The following is an 18,774-nucleotide window of genomic DNA, read 5'->3' on the forward strand; positions in this document are numbered from 1 at the left end:
AGGATATGGGCCAAATGCGGGCAAATGGGACTAGTTCAGTTTGGGAACCTTGGCCAGCACGGACGAGTTGGGCCGAAGGGTCTGATTTCATGCTGTATGACTCTAAAGTATGGGATCCTCTGTAGGTTTGGTGAAGTTTCAGTTTAATATCGAGAAAAACACATCCAGAACCTCTTGCAGGAACACACTGTAAATGTCAGCAGGTCAACGGGAGGTGTTGGATGTAAGGACTTTATCAACTGGTGTGTAAATATCTTCATGCAGCGAGACATTGGGATATGGAATGTTCTGCTCAAGGTGATGGGGGAAAGAGATTCCATTGAGGCTTGCGAAGAGGAAACAGGTCATTATTTAAAAGGAAAGAGTGTGGATGGGGCGAAGGCGGGGTTATGTGCACTGCTCAATCAGTGAGCCATGCAGGGATACTGGGCTAAATGGCCTCTCTCTGTGCTGTGATCATTCAGTCCAGTACTTTGTGTTCACTCCTCTGGGGTAGCGATTGAACCTTCTGACACAAAGGCTCAGCTGATAATGGACGTGGAGTTGCCATGAGAGCCCCGAATGGGATTCTTGAGTGTATTCAACTGGAAGTCACTGATGTATAATGATTAGCTTGTGAAGTGAAAGGTGTCCATTAAAGAGAAAAGGGCACTCAGTCTTTACATTTTCATGATAATGATGTCCTTTTGGATGGTAAACATCAAAGATACGTCAAAACTGTGTGTGTGTGTGTGTGTGACTGAGGGTGTGTGTGTGTGTGTGACTGAGGGTGTGTGTGTGTGTGTGTGTGTGTGAGAGACTGAGGGTGTGTGCATGTGTCTTTGTCTGTGTGTATGTATGTGAGCAAGAGTGTGCGTGGATGTTAGTGTGTGTCTCTGTGTATGTGCATGAGTTAGAGTGTCTTGAGTGTTTGTGGGTATGTGTCTCTCTATGTATGTGTTTGAGTGAGTATGTGCGTGTGTGTGTGTGAGAGAGAGAGTTTGGGTTTTTGTATGTGTATTTGTATGTGCATGAGTGAGAGGGTGCATGTCCCTGTGTCTGTGTGTGTAAGTGTGTGAGCATGTATGTGTGTGAGAGTTTATGTGTGTCAATGATTGTGTCTGTGAGAGTGTGTGTCTCTGTGTGTCTCTGTGTGTAAGTGTGTTTGTCTTGAGTATGTCTGTGTGTGAGATTGTGTGTGTGTATGAGTATGTGTGTGTGTGTGAGTATGTCTGTGTGTGAGATTGTGTGCATGTATGTGTGCCTGCATGTGTGTATGTGTGTGTGTCTGTGTGCATACATGTGTGAGTATATATGTGAGAATGAGACAGAGAGAGAGAGAGAGAGACAGTTAGTAAGGCCAGGTACCCATTGTCAATCCATCCATTACTGTAATATCTTGACTACAGGCAGTCAGCTGTCCCTCAGTAGGTGACAGTCACACCTCTGACTCAGAATGCTGGGGAGTTTATGTGGAACATCAGACACACGAGCACTGAACCTGGGCTGACACTGAAGGCTCCGTATCCTCTCTTAGCTAGAGCTAAACCAAGCCTTGTCAGAGGAGATTCCCCCGGCATCCTGATGATAGGAAATACTGCAGATAGAGACCATTCAGCACCTTGATTCTATTCTGCCATTTTATAAAATTGTGGCTGATCTAATCCGGCTTTACCTCCACTCTCCTGCCTTAACCCTCTACCTATTGCCAGTGATTCTCTTGTAGATCAAATACCTATCTAACCCGACCTGGAATAGATTCAGTGACGTACAGCATAGAAGATAGAACATGGAACGTTATAGCGCAGTACAGGCCCTTCTGCCCTCGAGGTTGCACCAACCTGTGAAAATAATCTGATGCCCATCTAACCGACACTGTTCCATTATTATTCATACGTATGTCCAATGCCCATTTAAATGCCCTTAACGTCAGCGATTCTACTACTGTTGCAGGCAGGCCGTTCCAAGCCCCTACTACTCTCTGAGTAAAGAAACTACCCCGAATATCTGTCCTAAATCTATCACCCCTCAATTTAAACCTATGTCCCCTCGTGTTAGCCTTCACCATCCGAGGTAAAAGGGTCTCACTGTCCACCGATCTAACCCACTCATTATCTTATACCTCTCGATTAAGTCACCTCTCAACTTTCTTCTCTCCAATGAAAACAGCTTCAAGTCCCTCAGCCTTTCCTTGTAAGACCTTCCTTCCATATCAGGCAACATCCTAGTAAATCTCCTCTGAACCCTTTCCAAAGCTTCCACGTCCTTCCTATAATGTGGTGACCAGAACTGTACACAATACTCCAGGTGCGGCCTTACCAGTGTCTTATACAGCTGAAGCATGACCTCGTGGCTCTGAAATTCAATCCCCCTACCAATAAATGCCAACACACCATATGTGTTCTTAACAACTCTATCAACCTGGGTAGCAACCTTCCAGGGATCTCTGGACACCGAGAATCTCTCTGTCAAGAATTTTACCATTAGCCCAGTACTCTGCATTCCTGTTACTTATTCTGAAGTGACTACCTCACATTTTTCTGTATTAAACTCCATTTGCCACTTCTCAGCCCAGCTCTGCTTCTTATCTATGTCCCTCTGTAACCCAAAACATCCTTTGGCACTATCCACAAATCTGCCTACCTTAGCATCATCCGCAAATTTACTAACCCATCCTTCTACGCCCACATCCAGATCATTTATAAAAATGACAAACAGCAGTGACCCCAAAACAGATCCTTGTGGCATAGCACTGGTAACTGAGCTCCAGGATGAACATTTCCCATCAACCACCATCCTCTGTCTTCTTTGAGTTAGCCAATTTCTGATCCAAACCACTAACTCAACTTCAATCCTGAAACTCCGTATTTTGTGCAATAGCCTAACATGTGGAACCTTATCAAACACCTTACTGAAATCCATATACAACACATCAACTGATTTACCTTCATCCACCTGTTTTGTCATCTTCTGGAAGAACTCAATAAGGTTAGTGAGGCACAACCTACCCTTCACAAAACCGTGTTGACTATCCCTAATCAACTTATTCCTTTCCAGATGATTATAAATCCTATCTCTTATAACCTTTTCCAACATCCTACCCACAACTGTTTTTACCTGTTTTTACCTACTCACAACTGAAATAAGGCTCACTGGCCTATAATTTCCAGGATTGTCCCGACTCCCCTTCTTAAACAAGGGCACAACATTGCTATCCTCCAGTCTTCTGGCACTACTCCTATTGACAATGACATAAAGATTAAAGCCAAAGGCTCTGCAATCCCCTCCCTGGCTTCCCAGAGAATCTGAAGATAAATCCCTCTGGCCCAGAGATCTTATCTATTTTCAGATCTTCCAAATTTGCTAAAACCTCTTCTTTGTCAACCTCAATCCCATCTAATCTAGTAGCCTGTATCTCTGTATTCTCACTATAATTGCCCTTTTCCAATGTGAATACTGACAAAAAGTATTCATTAAGCGCTTCCCCATGTCCTCAGATTCCACACGCGAATTTTCACTGCTACCTTTGATTGGCCCTAATCTTATTCGAGTCATTCTTTTATTCCCGATATACCGATAGAAGGCCTTAGGGTTTACCCTGACCCTATCCCCCAATAACTTCTCATGTCCCCTCCTGGCTCTTCTTAGCCCTCTCTTTAGATCTTTTCTGGCTAACTTATAACTCTTAAGCCCCCTAACAGAGCCTTCATGCCTCATCTCATATAGGTCTTCTTCTTCCTCTTGACAAGAGCTTCAACTTCTTTAGTAAACCATGACTCCTTCTCTCGACAACTCCCTCCCCACCTAATAAGTAAATACTTATCGAGGACCCACATTAGCTGTTCCTTGAATAAGCTCCACATTTCAAGTGTGACCTTCCCCATCCTGTGCATCCTAAATTGTGCCTAATTGCATCACAATTGCCTTTCCTCCAGTTATACCTCTTTCCCTGCGGTATATACCTATCCCTGCGCATTGCTATTGTAAACACAACCAAATTATGGTCACTATTGCCAAAAGAGTGGCTCCACCTGCTCTCTGAAGGGAGAAGATTCCAAACACTAATGCCCTTCTGAGAGAATAATATTTCTCCTCATTGCTGTCTTAAATGTGAGATCCTTTATTTTGAATCCGTACCCTTGGTTCTGGATTCTCATGAAGGGAACCGTTCTCAGGTCAAACCCCCACGGTACCTTAAAATAAAATCACCTCTCATTCTCCTAAACTTTAGTTAGCACTATTATGATTTGTATAAAAGGGTCAGTTGTGGGATGTGAGTGTTTATTGCCCATCCCTATTTGCCCCTTGAGAAGATGGTGGTGAGCTGCTATTTTGAACTGCAATATGCCCACCAGTTGAGGGTTGATCACTAGGGAGGGAATTCCAGGATTTTGACCCAGCGATAGTGAAGGAATAGCGATATGTTTCCAATCAGGGATGGTGTAAGGCTCGGAGGGGAACTTGAAGGGAGTGGTGTTCCCATGTATCTGCTGCCATTGTCCTTCAAGATGGAAGTAGGCTTTGTACAGTGCTGTCTAAGGATCTTTGGTGAATTTCTAGTGATTCCAACCCAGCTGATGGCACCGGACTGTGAGATTGCTGACAGAAAGCAAGATTGGTAAGACCGTGCAATTTATTTTTATTTTGTTTCTTAAGTAAGTGAATTTTTACTAAAACACATGCGTGTAATCTTCGTGGTCTTTGTTTTAACACCAAAACAAATCAGAAGTTTATTAACATCAGAAATGAAGGTAGAGAGGGAACAAAAAAAATGCTTTGTAATACAGATTCAAAGACATAGTAAAAATACCTAATGCCTCATCTCCAGAAAGACCCAGCCCAGTTTATCTCTAAATGCTTTGATGGTTGCAGGTTTTGAGAAGATTTGTAGCTCAGGTTGAGGTTCTGGATGTAGATTTGCTCGCTGAGCTGGAAGGTTCATTTTCCGACGTTTTGTCACCATACTGGGTAACATTTTCAGTGAGCCTCCGAATGAAGCACTGGTGACGTAGCCCGCTTTCTATTTATGTGTTTGGGTTTCCTTGTATTGGTGGTGTCATTTCCTGTGGTGATATCATTTCCTATGGTGATGTCATTTCCTGATCTTTTTCTCAGGGGGTGGTAAATGGGATCCAGTCAATGTGTTTATTGGTAGAGTTTCGGTTGGAATGCCATGCTTCTAGGAATTCTTGTGTGTGTCTCTGTTTCCGTGCTGTATGACTCTATAACTTTGTAACTCAGCATAGAGAAAGGATGATTGGGGATTGCAGCAAATTGACTAGGTATATGAAACACAATATGCAATACAGTCATTGGTGTTTTTCTTTGGGGTAAAGCCATTAAATGATGACCTTCAATCCCACCCCCGTCCTCTTAGTTACCCGGCATAGGGGCAAGGTCTAAAAGTCCATCAAGTCAATCAATCATGTCCTATAGGGAAGGAAATTTGCCATCCTCATCCGTCATTGCTTAGTTGCTTAAGCCTGGGTATGGGCTGACATTTGGATTTCCAATAGCCTGTTCCAAACGTTGAGGCATGGAGTTGAACCACTCTATTTTTTTTGCACTTGGTGACCTGATGATGAAAGCATTAAACTTAGGGGTCGGGAAATGGAAAAATAAACGAGCCAAAAAAAAACGCAGGGAAACTCTAGGAACAGGAGAAGCTCAGCAGTTTCTGGAGACATCTGCCGACAAAAAGAGAGAGGAAGGTAAGACTCCTGCGAGACATGCTTGGACAAAAGTCCTGACAAAGGGTTTTGGCCTGAAACATCGACTCTCCTGTTCCTCGGATGCTGTCTGACCTGCTGTGCTTTTCCAGCTCCACATCTATTGACTCTAGCTTCCTGCATCTGCAGTCCTTACTGTCTACAGGACTTGACGTTATCTCTGTTTCTTTATCACCAGACTTGCTAGTCATTTTTCCAGCCGTTTCTGTTACGGGGCTTGGAAAATGTAATCGTTTCTGTTGCATCTTCACATCTGTGTCAATGTTCGGTTATATTCAGTTACAATTCATCCATGAAGGAGCTGGTTTTGAGAAGCCAGCTTTTGGACTGGACTATCTTCCTTGTACTATGACTCACTAAAAGAAAAAATGTACTTACTGTGGTATTGAAGGTTAGCTCTGAAGGTGCCCCCTTTTGAGCACAGCTTTGATATAAGGAAGTGCTATTGCTTATGAAAGGAAGTTAGCTTGGCTTCAATGATACCATAGCAGGTTGTTGATTTTATAGCACCGTTGTTCCTCACCTCACTGGTGACATTAGTGCAGTAGATGTACAAATTAGAGATCTGAGACACCTCCTCTCTGCTTGCAGAATTCCGGGAACAAATGTTGACCTGCCAGATTGCCAATTTTGGATGTTACCTTCATAAAAACACAAGCAGTGCTTAGGATGTACACTGATCATGGCATGTTGCAGCTCACTCGAGGTGGGCTCCAGGTTGCTGTGGTGGTATGCAACTTTACACGCAATCTGACAACTCGAGAGGTGTTGGCAGACATACCCATTCTCTTCCCAGCACATGGACCCGTCCAGAATCTCTCCCTCTCTTACTTCCTGCTAGTGGCATGTGCCATGCTCAGGTATCAAGTCCTGGAGTGGGTCTTGACATGGAATCTCTGAAGCTAGAACCAAGGACATTACCCTCTGAGTCATATATTGTCAATGTGATAGGATTAGGATGCTTAATCAGTCAGCATAGACCGCTTTTGAAGTGGGAAAAAGTTTTTACTTTTGTATCAAATGTGTGTGTATGCGTGTGTGTGTGTGAGAGTGAGTGTGTGTGAGAGAGGGAGTGAGTGTGTGTGTGACTGAGAGTGTGTGTGTGAGTGAGTGTGTGTGAGAATGAGTGTGCGCATGTGAGTGTGTGTGTGTGTCTGTGTTTGAGTGTGTGTGTGAGTGAGTGTGAGAGTGTGTGTGTGAGAGAGTGTGTGTGCGAGTGAGTACGTGTGTTTGAGTGTGAGGGTTCAGACAAGATTTAATCCACCCTCCCATCATGGCACCTTCTCCTGCCACTGCAGGAACTGTAAAACCTGCGCCCACACCTCCTCCCTCACCTCCATCCAAAGCCCTAAAGGAGCCTTCCACATCCACCAAAGTTTTACCTGCACATCCACTAATATCATTTATTGTATCTGTTGCTCCTGATGCGGTCTCCTCTACACTGGGGAGACTGGACGCCTCCTAGCAGAGCACTTTAGGGAACATCTCTGGGACACCCGCACCAAACAACCACACTGCCCTGTGGCCCAACATTTCAACTCCCCCTCCCACTCTGCCGAGGACATGGAGGTCCTGGGCCTCCTTCACCGCCGCTCCCTCACCACCAGACGCTTGGAGGAAGAACGCCTCATCTTCCGCCTCGGAACACTTCAACCCCAGGGCATCAATGTGGACTTCAACAGTTTCCTCATTTCCCCTTCCCCCACCACACCCCAGTTCCAAACTTCCAGCTCAGCACTGTCCCCATGACTTGTCCTACCTGCCTATCTTCCTTCCCACCTGTCCACTTCACCCTCCTCCCCTGACCTATTACCTCATCCCCTCCCCCACTCACCTATTGTACTCTATGATACTTTCTCTCCACCCCCACCCTCCTCTCATTTATCTCTCCACCCTTCAGGCTCCCTGCTTGTATTCCTGATGAAGGGCTTTTGCCCAAAACATCGATTTTCCTGCTCCTCGGATGCTGCCTGAACTGCTGTGCTTTTCCAGCACCACTCTAATCTAGACTCTGGTTTCCAGCATCTGCAGTCAATTTTTTTACCTATAGGGAGAGGCTGAATAGGCTGGGGCTGTTTTCCCTGGAGCGTCGGAGGGCTGCCGGTTGACCTTATAGAGGTTTATAAAATCATGAGGGGCATGGATGGGATAAATAGACAATGTCTTTTTCCCAGAGTCAAGTAATGCAAAACTGGAGGGCGTAGGTTTAGGGTGACAGGGGAAAGATTTAAAAGGGACCTGAGGGGCAACGGTTTCACACAGAGGGTGGTACATGTATGGAACGAGCTGCCAGAGGAAGTGATGGAGGCTGCTACAGTGACAGCATTTAAAAGGCATCTGGATGGGTATATGGATAGGAAGGGTTTAGAGGGGTATGGGCCACGTACTGGCAAATGGGACTGGATGAAGTGGGGATATCCCGTCGGCATGGAGGAGATAGGCCGAAGGTCAGCTTCCATGTTGTACAACTCTATGACTATGAAATATTTGAGGTGAAGGCAAAAGGTGCTGGAAATACTCAGCAGGTCGGGAGAACGTGTGGACACAGAGAAGAAAACAGAGTTCAGGTTTCGAGTTAATGAGCTTTTATCAGTTCTAATTTCTGGCAGAACGGAGAGATCGTTAACAGAACGGCCATTTTGTATTGGTTGCTAAGTACTTTCTCAGTTCGTCCTTTTGGAGTTTGACAAATTGACACAACTACATGGCATTATGTTGAAGAAATTCTCCAGACTCAGACCTTGAGCATTGACAAACTTTATTGCATGAGATCATGGGGACCATACCTTTCCTTAGTATGGTCTAGCGCTACTTGAAAGTGCTGCAGATCGCCGCGGGTTTATATAGTACAACAGATGTTGAGCTGACAGTTGCATTATCAGACACAAAACCACAAGATAGTCACTAGATAGTCACAATCGTTAAAATAACCAATTGCTACACATTTGCCCTTCGGCCTTTTTTCTTCACCAACCTCTTTAACAAACTTAAATAATCCCTTTTATTATGAACAAAATTTATACTTAAAGCAAGTGGCAAACACTAGCTAATGCCTAAACTGTGCTCTGGAATTAAAATTGTACCCCTGTAGTCTCTCACACAGATACCCTCACACAACACAAAAATACAAGTCTGCAGAGATGGTGAATTCGTTAATAAAAAGAGGCAAAATGGGGAAACAGAAAACTGCTCTTGTGGACCGAGGGTTGAAAGGAAAAGACTTCTCACATCCACAGGTTTTCCTGTTCACGAAAGCCAAATTTCTGAAAGCAGTAGATTAATAATGGATGTCCTCGTGATTCTAGTCAACTTGGAGTTGAGTTGTTGGTTGCAGCCCACTTGTTCCAGCTTTACCATATTTGTATATGAAAGCTTGATCAGGTTTGCTGGAGCTCAAACTAAGAAAGGAAATACAGGAAAGGTCGCATCTTACCTCTTCATTACTTTTGGATCCGTAACATGGAAATTTTAAGACCAGAAAAAAGTTGTTAGGCAACTAATCGTAAACAGTCCCCACCCTAGTCCTCTCAAAGCCGGGCTTTCCCATGAACTCCATCTGTTATCTCTTTGAAAGCTTTGCTAGGCTGTTTTCTCCAAAGTCGCTTGATTTCCTGTCAACAGGAAGTACGCCACAACACACTTGAAACTCGTGGCTTTACATTTCCAAGCAATCCCATGGTTAAAAACCTTTTTTTCATTCCAGAGAATGCCTAAATAATTCAAAATTGTCCTGTATTTCCCAGATGGCCTTAAATATAAGTAAGTTTTCCCAATAGATGTCCTGATTACAGTAAGATGCAGTGTCATGTGCCTGTTGGTATTGGGAACTTTGAGTTATATGATCAAGAGTAAGGTGCTGGGATCATTTATCTGAGTGATAATTCTAAACTCAGGAAGCAACCCACAACCACTTCCAGTTCTAACACGGATACTTTAAGACTTTAATTTAGAGGGGAACACCATAATATAGTATTTTGGTAAATTAATAAGGACAGCACTTATGCAATTAAACACAGGGCCTTGGGTAGCGTTGTAGAACAGAGAGAAACCTCAGGGTTCAGGTCCATAATTGTTTGAAGTTTGTATCACACGTAGACAGGGTGGTTAAGAAGGCATTTAGCGTGATTATCTTCCTTGCTCAGACCTTTGGTTATAGGAGTTGGGAACATCATGTTGAGGTTGTACAAGACATTGGTGAGGCCTTTTCTGGAGAGGTGTGTCCAGTTCTCGTTGCCCTGTTATATGAAGGATATTATTAAGCTTCAGAAGAGATTTACCAGGATGTCGGCAGGTATGGAAGGTTTGAGTCATAAGGAGAGGCTGAAAAGGCTGGGGCTTTTTCTCACAGGAGTGTAGGAGGTTGAGGGATGAACTTATAGAAGTTTATAAAATCATGAAGGGTATGGTTGAGGTGAATAGCAGGTGTCTTTTTTTTTCCCCAGGGTGGGAGATCTCAAGACTAGGGACATATTTTGCAGGCGAGTGGAAAAAGATTTAAAAAGGACAGGAGGGGCAACGTTTTTTTACGCAGAATGAGCTTCCTGAGAAAGTGGTGGATGTTTAAAAGACATTTGGAGAAGTTCATGAATAAGCAATGTTTGGAGGGATACGAGCCAAGTGCAGGCAGGTGGGACTAGTTTGGTTTAGGATTTCACTCCGCATGGAATAGTTGGACCGAAATGTCAGTTTCCGCGTGACTCTATGATTCGAGGAGACATGGGAGCTTATGGAGGCTATTCAGCTCACTGAGACTGCTCCCAACATTCAATTAAATTACAACGATATGACAATCCCCAACTCCACTTCTCTGTCACTTCTATATAACCCTCTTCAAATCCCGCCCAACCCACCTCCAGCAGGCTGTGTGAATCCAGTATCAGACTGCTCAGTCACCTCAGGAGTGGAAGAAAGTTATCTTCAATCATGGGAGTCAGTTTTGGAGAAGGTTCGCGAGGATTGTCGGGGCTTGTCTTATGAGGCTAAACAGATTGGGATTCCACTCCCTGGAGGTGAGAAGGATGAGAAGCGATCTCTTTGAAACATATTGGATTCTTACGGGGTTAATGCTGAGAGGATGGGAGAGTCTCGAATCAGAGGGCACAGTCTCAGAATAACGGGCATCAATTTAAGACTGGGATGAGGAGGAATTTCCTCTCTCAGAGGGTTGTGAGTCTGTGGAACTCCTCACCATAGGGAGCTGTGGGGGCAGAGTCATAGAGTTGTACAGCACGGAAACAGACCCTTCGGTCTAACCCGTCCATGCCGACCAGATATCCCAACTCAATCTAGTCCCACCCGGCCCATATCCCTCCAAACCCTTCCTAATCATATACCCATCCAAATGCCTCTTAAATGTTGCAATTGTATTGAAGGCTGAGACAGAGGTTCCTGATCAGTTGGGGAATCAAGGGGAAAAGGTAGGAAAGTGGAGGAATGTTGGATCAGCCTTGTCTGCGTGGGTTTCCTCCGGGTGCTCCGGTTTCCTCCCACAGTCCAAAGATGTGCAGGTCAGGTGAATTGGCCATGCTAAATTGCCCGTAATGTTAGGTAAGGGGTAAATGTAGGGGTATGGGTGGGTTGCGCTTCGGCGGGTCAGTGTGGACTTGTTGGGCTGAAGGGCCTGTTTCCACACTGTAATGTAATCTAATAATCTAATCTAATCTTATTAAATGGCAGAGTAGGCTCAAGGGGCCGAATGGCCTCCTCCTGTTCCTATTCCTTAGGCTGTTACGGTCACAACAGAGTTGGCTAAGAAAGAAAGAAGCAAACCTATTTTTGTACAAAACAAATTTTGTGCTAAACCTTTTCGACATGATTTAACATACCCTAGAAAAATCTGTCACTTCTCCTGATTTGTCTCTGAGTGCAGCCTTGCAACACTCCACGCTCTCTCAGAACACTCCTTGATGACCTTCCAAAACTCAAGCTTGTCATCTGTAACTTTCGTAATCGCTTCATCAGACTCTTAACTGATCACTTACATTCAATCATTTACCATATTCAGGAAATCTCATCACATCTGAAGGAGTGGAAAACACTCCCTTTGCAATTGGACACAATTTGCAGTCACCTCACAGAGTCGTACAGCACGGAAACAGACCCATCGGTTCAAATTGTCCATGCCAACCAGATATCTTAAATTAATCTAGTCAAATTTGTCAGCATTTGATGGGGGACAGTATAAAAGGAGCTTCACTCTGTATCTAACCCTGTGCTGTCCCTGTCCTGGGAGTGTTTGATGGGGACAGTGTAGAGGGAGCTTCACCCTGTATCTAACCTCGTGCTGTCCCTGTCTTGGGAGTGTTTGATGGGGACAGTGTAGAGGGAGATTTACTCTGTATCTAACCTCGTGCTGTCCCTGTCTTGGGAGTGTTTGATGGGGGACAGTGTAGAGGGAGCTTTACTCTGTATCTAACCTCGTGCTGTCCCTGTCTTGGGAGTGTTTGATGGGGACAGTGTAGAGGGAGATTTACTCTGTATCTAACCTCGTGCTGTCCCTGTCCTCAGAGTGTTTGATGGGGACAGTGTAGAGGGAGATTTACTCTGTATGTAACCTCGTGCTATCTCTATCCTGGGAGAGTTTGATGGAGGGACACCATAGAGGGAGCTTTACTCTGTAGCTAACCACATACAGTCCCTGTCCTGGAGATGTTTGATGGGGACACTGTAGAGGGAGCTTTACTCTGTATCTAACCCCGTGCTGTCCCTGTCCTGGAGATGTTTGATGGGGACACTGTAGAGGGAGCTTTACTCTGCATCTAACCCCGTGCTGTCCCTATCTTGGGAGTGTTTGATGGGAGACAGTGTAGAGGGAGCTTTACTCTGTATCTAACCCCATGCTGTCCCTGTCCTGGGAGTGTTTGATGAGGGACAGTGTAGAGGGAGCTTTACTCTGTATCTAACCCTGTGCTGTCTCCGTGTTGAGAGTGTTTGATGGGGGACAGTGTAGAGGAAGCTTTACTCTGTATCTAACCCCATGCTGTCCCTGTCCTCAGAGTGTTTGATGGGGACAGTGTAGAGGAGGTAAAAACAATGACTGCAGATGCTGGAAACCAGATTCTGGATTAGTGGTGCTGGAAGAGCACAGCAGTTCAGGCAGCATCCAAGGAGCTTCGAAATCGACGTTTCGGGCAAAAGCCCTTCATCAGGAATAAAGGCAGAGAGCCTGAAGGGTGGAGAGATAAGCTAGGGGAGGGTGGGGGTGGGGAGAAAGTAGCATAGAGTACAATAGGTGAGTGGGGGAGGGGATGAAGGTGATAGGTCAGGGAAGAGAGGAAGCTTTACTCTGTATCTAATACCCATGCTGTTCCTGTCCTGGGAAGTATTTGATGTGAACAAGGTAGGGGAGGTATTACTTTCAATGTCAAAAAGTAGGGTAAGCTTTACTCTGTATCTAAACTTATGCTACACATGTCCTTGGAGTTGATGATGATAGTGTGGAAGGAGCTTTACTCTATATCTAAATCTTTCCTATTCATATACCCATCCAGATGCCTTTTCAATGCTGTAATTGTACCAGCCTCCATCACTTCCTCTGGCAGCTCGTTCCATACACGCACCACCCTCTGTGTGAAAAAGTTCCTCTCAGGTGCCTTTTCAAGCTCTTAAATCTTTCCCCACTCACTTAAATCAATGCCTTTAGGTTTAGATTCCTCTGTCTTTGGGAAAAAGACGTTGGCTATTCAACTCTGTATCTAACCCCGTGCTGTCCCTGTCCTGGGAGTGTTTGATGGGGAACAATGTAGAGGGAGATTTACTCTGTATCTAACCCCGTGCTGTCCCTGTCCTGGGAGTGTTTGATGAGGTGACAGTGTCGAGGGAGCTTTACTCTGTATCTAACCTCGTGCTGTCCCTGTCCTGGGAGTGTTTGATGGGGGACAGTGTAGAAGGAGCTTTACTTTGTGTCTAACCCTGTGCTGTCCCTGTCCTGGTGGTGTTTGATGGGGGACAGTGTAGAGGGAGCTTTACTCTGTATCTTTCCTATTCTTGTACCCATCCAGATGCCTTTTAAATGCTGTAATTGTATCAGCCCCATCACTTCCTCTGGCAGCTCGTTCCATACATGCATGCTGTCCCTGTCCTGGGAGTGTTTGATGAGGTGACAGTGTCGAGGGAGCTTTACTCTGTATCTAACCCCGTGCTGTCCCTGCCCTGGGAGTGTTGGATGAGGTGACAGTGTCGAGGGAGCTTTACTCTGTATCTAACCCCGTGCTGTCCCTGTCCTGGGAGAGTTTGATGGAGGACAGTGTAGAGGGAGCTTTACTTTGTATCTAACCCCATGCTGTCCCTGTCCTGAGGAGAGTTTGATGGGGACAGTGTAGAGGGAGCTTTACTCTGTATCTAACCCTGTGATGTACTTTAGCTGGCAATGTATCAGGGTTGTGCTATGGTGTGCAGCGAAACACGTTCCCATGGAGTAACACTCTCACCTTCTTGCCTGTTAAAATCTCAAAGCTCATCTTTTGTGCATCACACTTCAGCAGTCAGGTACATGCTCAGACCTGCAGAGGCAAAGCAAGGCAGTAAAAGTTTAAGTCGGCCTGATCATTTGTTTGATCTCTGCGCAAATCATGCGATTATGTTTAGTTTATCATTTTATTTTGGATTATTGCCACTTGAATAATTTCGGACATGCAGGAGGGGCTGCTGTCTGCCAGCGCTCACAGCAATGGAGCTATGATTCCTCTTTGAAGGCCTTGTGTGGCTGAGATGATTTTCTCACTGATGTAATTACCTTGTTATCAAGAAATGAGCTTCATTGAACCCTGTTGCAGTGAACAATTCAGTCTCTTGTCTCCACTCAAGTGAAGAGGCTTTGTTTTAATTAAAATGCCTCTGCCACTCAGCTTTTAATCAATAATGTTGCCTTTGAAATATATGCTTTTTATTCTCAGGAGAGAGTTCCTTCTGTCACAATAGAACCAAATGCTATTGTTTTTTTGCAGTGATTGGAGGTCCTGGGAGGGTCCCAAGGCGAGTCCCAGGCAGGCCCCTGGTCACAGCGGTGGGGGCTGAACTGTTGGGGAGGGTCTCCAAGGCAAGTCCCAGGCAGCCCCAAAATTTAGTCCCAGGCAGCAGTGGTGGAGGTGGGCCTCTAATAGCAGCAGCGGTGGAGGTCCTGGGAGGGGCCCAAGGCGAGTCCCAGGCAGCAGCAGCCAAATGGTATTGTTTCCCAGCGCAAAGTTGAATGGATTGGATAGAAGAATATTGGCCGTGTTAGCAGCCCTTGATGTGCATCATCCCCCAGGGGTGCTTGGGGATTATGATGCATGCTGAGAATCAGCAATTCCAAGCAACATCTGCCCCATCCTCATCACTTGAAATGTGATTCACTCTTAACTGCCCCCTGGGCAATTAGGGATGGGCGATTAATGCTGCCTAGCCAGCGACACCCACGTCCATAAATGAAAAATGTTGTCTGGAAGGCTGCTTAGCAATGCAGACTGCTGTGAACAGTGTCGGTTCAATTCCCACACCAGCTGAGGTTATCATGAGGTTTACTCTCCTTCACAGCCTTGCCTACGGTCCCGTAGCGTTATGGTGTCCATTATTGCTGGAAAAGGCAGGCAGGGATTGGGAGGCTTTACTAACACCCCAAGATAAGATCAAATCTTCTGGAGAAAGACGGTTGCTCCGGGAGGAGCTGACCACTGTGTTAGTTCTGAAGAAGGGTGTCTCAGTGGTTAGCACTGCTGCCTCACAGCACCAGGGACCCGGGTTCGATTCCAGCCTCGGACAACTGGGGGTCTTTGTGGAGTTTGCACATTCTCTTCTGTTTCTGGCAGGTGGTCTAGTTTCCTCCCAGTGTCAGGTTAGACAGATTGGCCATGGTAAAATAGTGGTAGGCACTGACCTCAAGGTATTATCGCTGGATTATTAATCCAGAGATCCAGCTAATATTCTGAGAACCCTGATTCAAATCCCACCATGGCAGAAATTCAATAGAAAGAAGTCTGGAACTAAGGGTCTAATAATGATCATGAATCGATTGTTGGAAAAGTCCATCTGGTTCACCTTTAAGGAAGGAAATCTGCCAATCTCACCTAGTCTGGCCTACATGTGACTCCAGATCCACAATGTAGTTGACTCTTAACTGCCCTCTGGGCAATTAGGGATTGGGCAATAAATGCTGAGCCTGGCCAGTGATGCCCTGATCCTGTAAGTGAATAAAGAAAAATCCACCCAAAGTATATCTGACAACACTAGAAGTGGGAACAGCACAATGCAAGTGTTAGGAGCTCTGTGTTGTACATGACCTGATGTGCGTCAGTAGCATTCTCTGCCAATTTGGCTGAAGTGGGCTGACCTATTGCATTTGTGCTCACCACTTCCTTCAATCAGTTTGTTGCGTAGAAATTCTAAGTTCTGAACTCCCGTGAAATGGACAAAGTTGGTGCACAGTATCGTCTGCTTCTCAACTTGTGAAGTGTTTCAATGCTTTCAATTTAAAATGCAGTGGCATTAGTCAAACCCTCCTGCGTGATTGATCATTGAATGATTATCATGAACATGATATATAAACAAACAGATGGGTCAAATAGCCCGTCTTTCTGTTGTAGATTAAGGTCTGTTTCTCTATCCAGGAACAAATGTTGTCACTCTCTGAAGCCAGACCCCTTGCTTTTTCGTAAATAGGGAGCTGCTTCTGCGTTGAAATGGTACAGCACAGCTCAAGCTAAATGGCTTTCATTTATTCTATTTTATAATGGGTGGGTGGGTATGTGTCACACAGATCTCCCAGCTCCTTTCTGACACCTATCTTGTTTGCAGCTACAAGATCTTATAGACTGTATAAAGAAAATGAAAACGCTGAGTCATTCAAACACAGTTTATGCCTTGCTCCATTAATGCTACCTCATTATCTCTCTCAATAAGATGTCATTATGCAATCAGCATGATCCCAAAGCTTTTAGCAACTATAACCTTGTTCCACTTACCTTGTACCCACCAGACTGACACATCTACCTATTCACGACATCCCTCAATATATTATATCAACGAACACAAGATTAACAAGTCATCGGGAAGGGAAGTGCACTGTTGGCCTTTATTTCAAAGGGAATGGAGCGGGGAGGCTCTACAAGTTGGATGGTGAATTTTCAGGACAATGCAGTAGGCTTTTGGCACAGTGGCCTTCATCAGTCAGGGCACTGAGTTTAGAGGTTGAGATGTCATGTTGCAGTTGTACAGGACTTTGGTGAGGCCGCACTTTAGAATAGAATAGATTAGATTCCATACAGTGTGGAAACAGGCCCTTCAGCCCAACAAGACCACACTGACCCTCCAACGTGCAACCCACCCAGACCCATTCCCCTACATTTACCCCTTCACCTAACACTACGGGCAATTTAGCATGGCCAATTCACCTAACCTGCACATTTTTGGACTGTGGGAGGAAACCGGAGTACCCGGAGGGAACCCTCGCAGACACGGGGAGAATGAGCAAACTCCACACAGACAGATTCCTGAGGCGGGAATCGAACCCGGGTCTCTGGCGCTGTGAGGCAGCAGTGCTAACCACTGAGCCACTGTGTGGCTCCGTGGGAGGGAACCTGAGGGGAAACTGTTTTACACAGATGATAGTACACCTATGGAATGAGCTGCCAGTGGAAGTGGTTGAGGCAGCTTCATTAACAAAAACGAAAAGGCATTTGGACAAATACATGGCTAGGAAAGGTTTAGAAGGATATGGGCCAAGTGCAGGGAGATGGGGTTAGTGTGGATGGACAGTCTCCATACTGTAGGACTCTATGACACTAAATTTTTAAAATTGTATCTGCCTCCACCCTTTAACATCTATTCCCTCCACCACTGACACTCAGTAGCTGCACTGTACCATTGCCAAGAAATTCACTGAAGATCCTCAGACAGTACTTTCCAAACCCATATCCTCTACCATCGAGAAGTTTAAGAACAGCAGATACACAGGAACGCCAGCCCACTGAAAGTTCCTCTCGTAAGCACTCAACATCCTGATTTGCAAATATATCGGCTGTTCCCTCAGTGTCGCTGGGTCAGAATCCTGGAGCCCACTCCCTAACGGCGCTGTGTGGGTGCCCCTACACAACACGTGGCTGTGGCGGGTCAAGAAGGCAGCTCACCCCCACATTCACGGGGGTGGGGGGAGCATTCAGGGATGGAGCACCAAATGCTGACCCAGCCAGCGATGCCCACATCCCACAAAAAAATAAAAATAAATCCCCATGACACTTTTCAAAAAAAGACAAGGGCATGTTTGGACAGGACATTGATGAGGCCTCTTCTGGAGCACTGTCTCCAGTTCTGGTCACCCTGTTATTGGAAGGATATTATTAAACTGGAGAGGGCTCAGAAGAGATTTACCAGGAATGGAGGGTTTGGGTTATAAGGAGAGGCTGTGATTTCTTTCACTGGAGCATAGGAAGCTGAGGACAGATGTTTATAAAACCATGAGGGGCAGAGATAAGGTGAATGGTGGGTGTCTTTTCCCAAGGGTGGGAGATATCAAGACCAGGGGGCACATTTTTAGGGTGAGAGGAGTAAGTTTTCAGAAAGACATGAGGGGCATTTTTTTTACACAGAGGGTGGTTCGCGCGTGGAATGACCTTCCTGAGGAAGTGGTGGATGTGGGGACAGTTACAATGTTTAAAAGATATTTGGGTAAGTACATGAATAGGAAAGGTTTGAAGGGACATGGGCCAAGCGCAGGCAGGTGGGACTAGTTTAGTTTGGGGAAATGATCGGCATGGACTGGTTGGACTGAAGGGTCTGTTTCCGTGCTGTATGACTCTATGACTGCATCTCTAATCCCCAGAACAATAATTACTCTTCGATCAACACTACCCCCAAAGTAAATTAACTGCAGTGGACTATTGGCTAAGAATAGGTGAGTTGTGTTTGATCTATGGCAAGGTTATAGAGAGAAACCAAGGTGAGGCCACTCAAGAATGCAAGTTCCTTTTGAAAATATTGTTGAAAGATATATGTGAGGAAAAGGTCTGGAGGGAATTGTGTGATTACATTGTCACATCTGAAAACACCAGCCATAGGCAATCGCAATGTTTACTTGTTTATCATCCTTTCTTCC

Source organism: Chiloscyllium plagiosum, unplaced genomic scaffold, assembly GCF_037043375.1.
Source record: "Chiloscyllium plagiosum isolate Xiang-an unplaced genomic scaffold, Cpla_swu_hap1 HiC_scaffold_44, whole genome shotgun sequence".
NCBI lineage: Eukaryota > Metazoa > Chordata > Chondrichthyes > Orectolobiformes > Hemiscylliidae > Chiloscyllium > Chiloscyllium plagiosum.